General features: G+C 39.0%; 1 protein-coding gene across 2 annotated transcripts in view; it reads right to left on the bottom strand.

Annotated features, from left to right (window-relative positions):
• Window positions 1-481: 481 nt before the first annotated feature.
• cndp1 (carnosine dipeptidase 1) overlaps window positions 482-9,179 on the bottom strand; it is a 44,277-nt gene continuing 35,579 nt past the window's right edge. Inside the window, exons 12-13 of one of the 2 annotated variants that reach the window (XR_013973259.1) lie at window positions 5,777-5,936; window positions 482-2,944 (exon numbers count right to left, since the gene is read on the bottom strand). The gene's annotated coding sequence lies outside the window, so the exon portion shown is untranslated. The remainder of the gene's footprint in view (window positions 2,945-5,776; window positions 5,937-9,179) is intronic. The other variant, XM_080895434.1, reaches the window with a different exon arrangement.

Raw genomic sequence — 9,179 nt, 5'->3', positions numbered from 1 at the left:
CTCTATTATTATTCTTAAAGGAAAACAAATTAATTACTCTGACATTTGCTTTCCTCCCACAGGCCGGCCGTCAGCCTTTATTTGGAGAGCAGAAGCTTTTCCACACTACCTGAAATCAGCTGAGAGGTAGGAATTACTGCAAATGAGTCTGTTTACTGCCTGTTTGCTTCAGCCGTGTGAACATGAAGGTCACTTTCATTTGGCTTTGATTGCACTCAGTTGATTGCAATAAATTTATACTTCAAGTTTCTCCTTTTCAGATGTAATAGTTGCAGTGACACCTTGTAACCAAACTCTGTGTGAGAAAAGAAAAAAACAATGCTGTTCCACCCATGTCGGAATTTAATTGCACCTAATCATGGGTCCAAATTGAATAATAATATTTTTATTATATTTTATTTTTATATATATATATATATATATTTTGTATTTTAATTGAATAAAATAAATTACATTTAACAAGTATAGCTCCATAAATCAATGAAAAGCATTTGCTTTTTTGTGGTTTCCACTGGTTACTCTGGTTGGCAGTCAGGTCAAGGTCACACTCTGCATGCCTCCTCTGTATAAAACTGCCTGTTTGTTCAGTCGGGCTGGTTCCACTGCTGATTAGGAGGCCACTGTGGCTGATAGTGTGAGGTGGCAGCAGGACGACTCCTCGTCCTGGAAACTTCCATGATTCAGCTGAAATGCATCAAGGCAGCTATTTTAAAGGCGACTCTAACATTCGGAATTATCCATATTTTTCCAAAGACGATGATACAAAGGCAGTTATTTTAATTAGAGTCTCTTATTTTTATGCTAAGGTCTTATAAATTGTGTTTTATATATATACAAAAAAGACATAGTGACACAGTAACAAAGGACCATTATTTCCTAACATGTCTATAAAAATGAGTGGGTGCTCATTTATTTTCATATATGGATAAACTGTTTTTCAATTACTCTGTGATAAGAAATGTAATTACTAACTAAATGGGTTTTTGGAGAATTTTTTTCATGAATGAATGAAGCAACATATTCATAAAGTTCATCACAGTCAGTAGGAGGTGGTTGGGGTGTATGATGGCCATACTAAGTGCTGACTAATTTATGTCCAGCAAAGCATCTTTAAAGAATAAAGATAAATAATAACCTTGTATTTTTATTATTTTTATTTTTTAAATAATATTTTCTCACATTAAAACAACTTTTTATCGCATGTTCTATTTGTAATGATTCACAGGCACACATATTATAATCTACTTGCTCCAGTGTTTTTGGAGCAAGTCGGTTTTGCCTTGCTCCAAAAGCATTAAACCAGACATCAACTGCCTTACTGCACGCTGACGTCTTTTACTTTTTAGAATTTTGATATATTCTGCTACTTTCACTTGTGGTGGAGTAGTTTATTACTTGTACCTGCTGGCAGACATAAATCCAGTTAAATTCTCTTCTGTCAACACACACTGATGTCTACAGTGACAAAATATGATGAATAGGCTCTGGTTCTTTACACAGTGTGAGCTACATAATGCAGTGTTGGTCAGTTCTAACATGTATACTACGAAAATGGTTTCTGCCAGCCGGCTGAGCTTCACGTCAAGCGCTCCTCTGGCGTAGCTGTGTGTCCGCTGTGACAGACCACTTTCATAAAGTCTGCCTGTCAGTCCATTCAGCAAATCATGCCCCACTGGAACTACTCTCCTTCCTCTAGCTCTGTTTTCTTTCTCTCTCACACACACAGATCCCTGGGGAGTTTGGCAGACATCCTACTCAGTTAACTAGAGGGATAAAGCAAACTGTCTGCACAGCTCTTGAGGAACGCCATAGCAACCTTTTCTCTCCTCCGAATAATCCCACACTTTCACTCTTATCCCTGAAAGTTCTTCCTTTGCTTGAAAAATCGACACTAAACACACAACAAACTTGCTCATAAAGACCAGGAGATAATGCTCTTGTGTCTGAGAATGTTTTAATTAGTTTTGAGTTCTGGGTTGGATTCAATCAGATAATCCTGCCTCTGCTCGTCTGCACCTGCTTCGTGGCTGTGAGTCACTGTATTCAATTTGCATTTGCACTCTTCGAAGCATGGAACAAATTACATAATTGCTTAAATGCTTGAATGTATTTTTTTTTCTTTTCCTTTCTCTTTTTTGTTACACAACTGGCACATCCAGCTCCTTGCACGATTAATCATTTTCATCCCTGACTTCATTTTTCTTCCATCATTTTCACATTAGGATTAATATGACAAAAGCTGTCTCCTTCACCTGGCTCAATCAGCTAAGCTATATTTCAGCCTTATTACAGATCTTATCATTTAATGTGGCCTGGAAATGACTCCAGCCACGGTGCAGCCTAAAGGTAGTTACCTCCCATTTTAAATTGCTCTGCGGGAAGGATTATAAAAGTGACACACATTCTGGGATGCTGGGCCTTAGAGTTCACACTGGAGCTAATTAGGGAAAGCAACAATTTAATCTGTGATTCGCTACCACAGGCTCTTGCAGATGACAACTCAATTTGGTGCTCTGTACACAGAGAGGAGAGAACCAGATGTGAACATTTCTCACATGTGTGTGTGACAAGAGTGCTTGTCTTCCATTCCTTTCTATCCCTCCTAACCTTCCCTCACCCTCCCTTTCTTCACCTCTGTCTCATAGCTTCCTTCCTGTCTCTTTCTGTTCCCGTCTTTCTAATTGTGGATGCCAGCTGCTTCAGAGCCTCTGCTGCTGCTGCTGTGGTGCCACGCCTGCGAAGTGTCCAGCCCAGAGTCCCTCTCTCTTTTCTCCCCCTCTCTGCAGCTTCAACACAATAGCTCCCCCATCATGAAATTATCAGTGGCTCCATGGCCTCTCCTTGCGACACCGTGACACACCACTTTGTTGCATTGTGCCTCTTACTTGCAGGCACAGATGGCGGTATAGTTGGTGTTCTCTGTCAGAGTGCTGACACACGGTTCCTAAAAAGGAAAAGAAAAACAGCAGGGAGAGGGATGAGAGTGACAGTAAACACTGGTTAGCGCTGTCCTCTTAAGGCAAAAGGTGGGAGTCCCTCAGGTAGTCCAGCTTCCTCCCACATCCCAAAGACATCCACATTAGGCTAACTGGTGATTCTAAATCAGGATGTGCAGTAAAGTTCTGTACAGCCTACAGACTTTTAAGTGGACGCTAAGACTAGAGCAGTATATAAATACAAAGTCCGGTTCCATTTCCACACCCATAAGATGCTTTAAAATTAATTTCATTAAACAGGATGCAGCAGGGTTTAGATTAAAGGTTGCTGATCCTACCAAAAAGGCACTAATATAGGTGACATGTCAAAACATTAAAGCAGCAAAGCTCAAGAAAAGATAACAACATACCAGATTTTTCCAGTTAAATAAAGCTAATACTGCCGTTTACAGTCAGCTACACCGTAAAAAAAAATCCTAAAAAAACAGTAACAGCTCAGGCGCCAAAATAATACCATAAAATAACAGAAAATAACTTGCATGAAAATACGGTTATTTTCAGTAATGACAATACAGTTTGTTGCCCTAACTTTACATGGAATTTTGCCTTTTTCAAGTGCTTTTAAACATTAAATTAGGAACAATTTAATGTGATTAAACAATGAAATTACCTATAAACAAGGTCAATGAATGTGGCAATATGAATAATAATACTTAAATGTACAGAAATATACAGTTAACAGTTGGTTTAAATAATAATGGATTGCATTCATATAGCGCTTTATGAGACCCTCAAAGCGCTTTACAATTCCACTTTATAATTCCCCTCTGGCCATCACCAGTAGATAGCAGGTGAAGTGTCTTGCCCAAGGACACAACGACCTAGAGTGTCCAATCCAGGGCTTGAACCGGCAACCTTCTGATTACAAGGCGAACTGCCAACTCTTGAGCCGCGATCGCCCTAAATAATAATAATAAATATATATGTAAACATTTTAGAACACTATATTTATTTAAGTCCACAGTATGCTTATAATTTGCAGAATTTGGAACTGTTTGCATTTCATCTTATATAATTAATTCTGTTGAAGCATATATATTTCACATCTTATTATCCAGTATAATTCCATTTTTATTTTGTTTCCAGTGTTAAAATAGTAAAATATTCCAGGTCTTTTGCATTATCTTAATCTCTTTGTGCTATGCTGCATAGAAACAGCCCTGTTGCTGAGCTATTTTCCTAACTTAAACCAAAATAGTGTCCTCCTCCAGTGTAGCTCTGTAAATTACACTTGAACTGACAGAACAATCAGTATGATATCCACATCAGTTAAATTAATTTTTTTAGAGATGGTAAATGTACTGCGCAACTACAAAATTTAAAACTCAGATAAGATTGCAGGGGTGGGAGTTAAAAAGCTTGTCTTCATCCCACTCCTTTTCGAGCTAAACTTGTTTTTTTTTTTGTGTGTGTGTGTGTAATTGTACATTACAATAACTTTATTATTTGGTTGCTCGAATAAAGACATTCATTCATTCATTAAAAGGCATTAATATAAATATAATGTGGTGTACAAATTTAAAAACTAAAGATTTGACATGTTTTTGTGAGCTCTCTGGCACAAAATGGAAAAAGACATATTTGTTAGTTGGTTTTGGTTCTTTTCTTGGGATTTGTAGGCACAAAGAAAAAAATCTCAGAGTTTTCAGAGTGCTGTGCACATGTACCTACATTTGAGCATGTTTGTTCCTGTAGCATCCTCTAAACCACAGAGACTTTGATAGCAGCCCATGCAGAGCAACAGACACAGACCAATGGCTTTCTCTAATGAGCAGACTGTTGTTGGTCTGCCGTGGGGACCCTGCTTCAGGGCTGGCACACATTGCAAGATTTTATGAACTAATTAAGCACTAAAAGTTGCCTTCTTTGACAAGAAAGTCCAGATTTTTATGCAAAGTCAAAGAAAACTACTGGGGGATGGGAAAAACATCGGAAATTTCATTCCTATGTTTCATTTGCATTTGCAGTTCAAGTTTAGACCAGATCTACGAGCACAGAAAGAGACAGTTTGCTGTTGATAGGTGTTAATGAATCTTCCTGAAGCTCTGCCACTGTCCTGATATGACCTGGCGATACTGCCACATTTACTTTGGAGAGAAAATGAAGGGTTAGGTAAGTATTAAAACCAAACAGCTGCTTAAATTTTAGCATGTATAGCTAATTCTGCTCCATAAAACAGCTTTCTTATGTTTAACTGACTGTTTTAAACAAAGCTGACAGGTGGATGCAAACACAAGTTACCCCTCTATGGGGATTCACCTCTTCTAATTCCAGTCACTGCATTAGGTTGTCACGTTTGTCGTGTGAGTGGCAGTTTTGATGGAATTATCAAGAGTGTGTGTTTATGCTTTGTGTAGTCTTTGTGATGCCTTAAGTGCAACATTCAGAGTTTAATTCTTTATGGTTTTAAATGGTCACTTTTTTCTAATTAGTTAAACATAAAGTAATGAAACCTTTCTGACCTTGAAAACTGATTCTGACTCGAGGAAAAACAAATATCAAAAAGTTCAGTTCGTGTTTTTCAGAGCATTTACATTAATGCTCTTTCCAGGTGTTTCCCACATCAATGTTAAGAGCTCCTTTGTGCTGATGATCTGCAGCACTGAAACATAGTTTAAATGAACAGAAAAGACTAGATAAGGATGCTGAAAATGAACCGCCAGGAAACAGACACATCCACTGGGAGAGGCTAAAAAACAATATAAAGTTTTGCTTAATGCCTGGGGTTTTTTTCCCCCAAGAGTCCCTGCAGATACATTTGTGAATAAAAGCTGAATTACCTTCCCCAAATTCTGGAGCATGAATGTTGTAAAATTAGCTGCGATGTCACAAAATCCTGCTTGCAGATCCACGTGTCAAGCTCGGAGTTGAGGTGAGCACAGAGGAATGTTCCCTTCTTCAGCAGATGAAGATGTGGAAACAGCCCTCTGGTGTCAAACTCTACAACATCATAGTGACAAAAACATATTTTTGGTGAGTATCAAAAGGAATTTCCTCTGAGATCAGGCTCTGTCACTACATTTTGAACATGCGGTACCAGTCACTCAGCCCGGGGATTGTTCCAAATTCCTCGATCCTATTAGATGACGCATGTCAGGAAGTCACATTTTGCATTTCCTAAGCTGTAAATGCAGCTCAATCTGTAGATCAGCTACATTTTTCTGTGACTCATGAGAAGACTGCAACTTTAACTGTGCAGCTCCTTTCAAGCAGCAGTGGAGTTCACCTCCACGTTTCCCTCCTCGCTCTGGGAATCTGGAAAGACGTTAGATTGGCAGGTCGGGCTGCTGTCAGTATCTGTCTCCGTCACCTGTCCTGCTCGGCAGCCAGCTGCTCCGCCTGTGATAAGACTGGAGTTTATTCTGAGGCTGAAAATACCGGACTCAGTCTGGCTGCGTGCCGATCGCCTAGCCTCTCTGTCTTCTCACAAACCAGATTACAGATTTCTCACTGTCATTCAGTCGGCCGTGATGAGGGTGAACGAGCTTGTTTGTAAATTCCTTTTGTGTTTTTTTCCTGGTAATTTTTTGAATTCATAGCTGAGAAACTGTTTTGTTTCTACACTCTCATCCTGTCACTAAAGTTGAATAATGGATTTGATTCACAGTTAAATCTTAAAATAGGAAAACATCTGCTTGAGCAATGAACAGGCCTTTAATGGCGGTACGCTGGAATCAAAAGATTCTGGTTATGCTTTAAACTGACATATTTATAAAAAAGAATGCGACTTAATGAATGACTGGGTTAATGCAGAATTCCTGCTGCTCTCCTCATTTCTCACAAGTGTCAGCTACCTTCAGCTCCTCGTTCTCCTCCTCCTCCTCCTTCTGAAATGAATGATGTTAAATCAATGATGCCAATGTCAGCCACTGCCTGCATGACTGATCTGAATAAAATGGGCAAGGATCCATTAGGAAACAAAAAGCTTGCTTTTATCCAGCAGGCACTCTCTGTTTCTCCTCTCCATCTTCTGTCTTCCCCACACTCTGCTCTGCGTAATGCAGCGTAAGCACAGCTGTCTAAAAGCAGCATGAAGGATAGACGTCTCTTACAGGAGCTGAGGGAAGAAGGAAGGAGGTGGGGAAGGCTTGGACTCTACCTCTTCAAAGACTATCAGAAGTATCACTTGAAGCTCTTTTCTCAACTGAGTGGTACTGGGGTTAGTGAGGGTGCTTTCTGCCTTTGCAGCTAACCTGCAAACTGTTCTGATGGTTGTCAAACCACATCTTAACTAATACATACGAAGGTGTCACAACTCGTTATTAAAGATACACAGTTGTTGTCTCTGTTGTCTTGTGTTTACAGGGGAAAGAGTTAAGCCCAAACCTTTAATAACAACTTTGATGATAACATGAACCTACGCGGTATTTTTAATAACCAAAGCTTTAATTGTCCTATTAGACAATGGGAAATCTTTCCCTAAATTTAAGTTCAGTCAGGACCACCCATCTGTCAAAGGCAGGTTGTTATTTCTATTCTGGGACCCCTGCCCCCATCCTTCCATGGAAAGCATAAGGCAGAGAGTGCAGCAGATAGACCCCAGCACACAACAGGACTGTCCTTAATTATTCTGATTAAGTCAGGTGCAGCAGAAAGGGAGGAGCTGGGTTGCAAAGTGGTATGCAAACACCTGCTGTAGCAGTGGACAGACTGAGGGAGCTTAAATAACACAGCCACTAGGAGATTTATTAGTAGGATGTCAGTCAGTAGTATTGCATTGTGGGCTGGCACTGAACTGCCAGCCTTGCAGAAGAGAGGCACCAAGAGGGTTTTGTCCTGTACTCAGTGCAGTCAGTGACCACCTCAGGCAGACAGCTGAGGCTTGATACAGAGAGAGATACACTGTAAAAAAAATTGTAATATAAAAGTATTTTACTGTGTATTTTACAGTTTTGTACTGTTCTTCTAGAATATCATTAAATTCACATAAATAGACTGTGATTTTACATTTCAAATGTAAATTAACGTAAAATCACTGTAAATGTAATAAAACATAATATTCTTGTTTTTTAAATGTATCAGTCTGTACATATGCATATTTAGATTGTTAAAATAGATTCACAAATGTATCATAATTTCATAAATATTTGTCCGTTATTTGAAAGATTGAACTGTTAAATTCAATGCTATGGAAAAATATATAAAATGATTTGTATAAACGTTTTTTACATCAAATAATAATAATAATTATTGCTATTTAGGGCGAGCGTGGTTCAAGAGTTGGGAGTTCGCCGGTTCAAGCCCCGGCTCGGACACTCTCGGTCGTTGTGTCCTTGGGCAAGACACTTCACCTACCACCTACTGGTGATGGCCAGAGGGGAATTATAAAGTGGAATTGTAAAGCGCTTTGAGGGTCTCATAAAGCGCTATATGAATGCAATCCATTATTATTTAAACCAACTGTTAACTGTATATTTCTGTACATTTAAGTATTATTATTCATATTGCCGCATTCATTGTCCTTGTTTATTAGTAATTTCATTGTTTAATCACATTAAATTGTTCCTAATTTAATGTTTAAAAGCACTTGAAAAAGGCAAAATCCCATACAGTTTGTTGCCCTAAATCCCATGTAAAGTTAGGGCAACAAACTGTTTTGTCATTACTGAAAATAACCGTATTTTCATGGGAAAGTTATTTTCTGTTATTTTCTGGTATTATTTTGGCGCATCAGCTGCCGGAATATTACGTTTTTTTAGGATTTTTTTTTTTTTACGGTGTACGTTGCAATAGGCCTAGGCTGCTGGGGCTTCCCATGATGCACTGAGTGTTTCTTCTTCATTCACTACGTGTCTATACACGTGCAGTTAATCATTAGTTATCAGTAGTCTCTGGCTCTTTTACATAACGTGTCTTTGTCCTGTCCTTCCTCCCATCACCCCCAACAGATCGTGGCAGAAGGCAACCCGTCGTGAGCCTTGTTCTGGTGGCGGTTTCTTCCTGTTTAAGGGGAGTTTTTCCTTCCCACCATTTCCAGGGGTTCTAATTGTTTCATCACTAGAGTTATAGCTCAGATATTTAAGGTCTTAACCTGTCTTAACCAGTAAATTACCTTGGCATTGTTGTCATAAACAGACATTTTTTTAAGACTCCAGTGATTAGCAAATTTTACACCAGGTGGAGGCATAGTGTGCTGCCACAAAAGCCATGATAGAAAAGCTTAATAAATAATGTGAAGAAAAA

This window comes from Rhamphochromis sp. 'chilingali', assembly GCF_963969265.1.
Source record: "Rhamphochromis sp. 'chilingali' genome assembly, chromosome: 11".
Classification (NCBI taxonomy): Eukaryota; Metazoa; Chordata; class Actinopteri; order Cichliformes; family Cichlidae; genus Rhamphochromis; species Rhamphochromis sp. 'chilingali'.
Note: the sequence above shows the minus strand (reverse complement) of the source record. Positions and strands in the feature narration are given on the sequence as shown.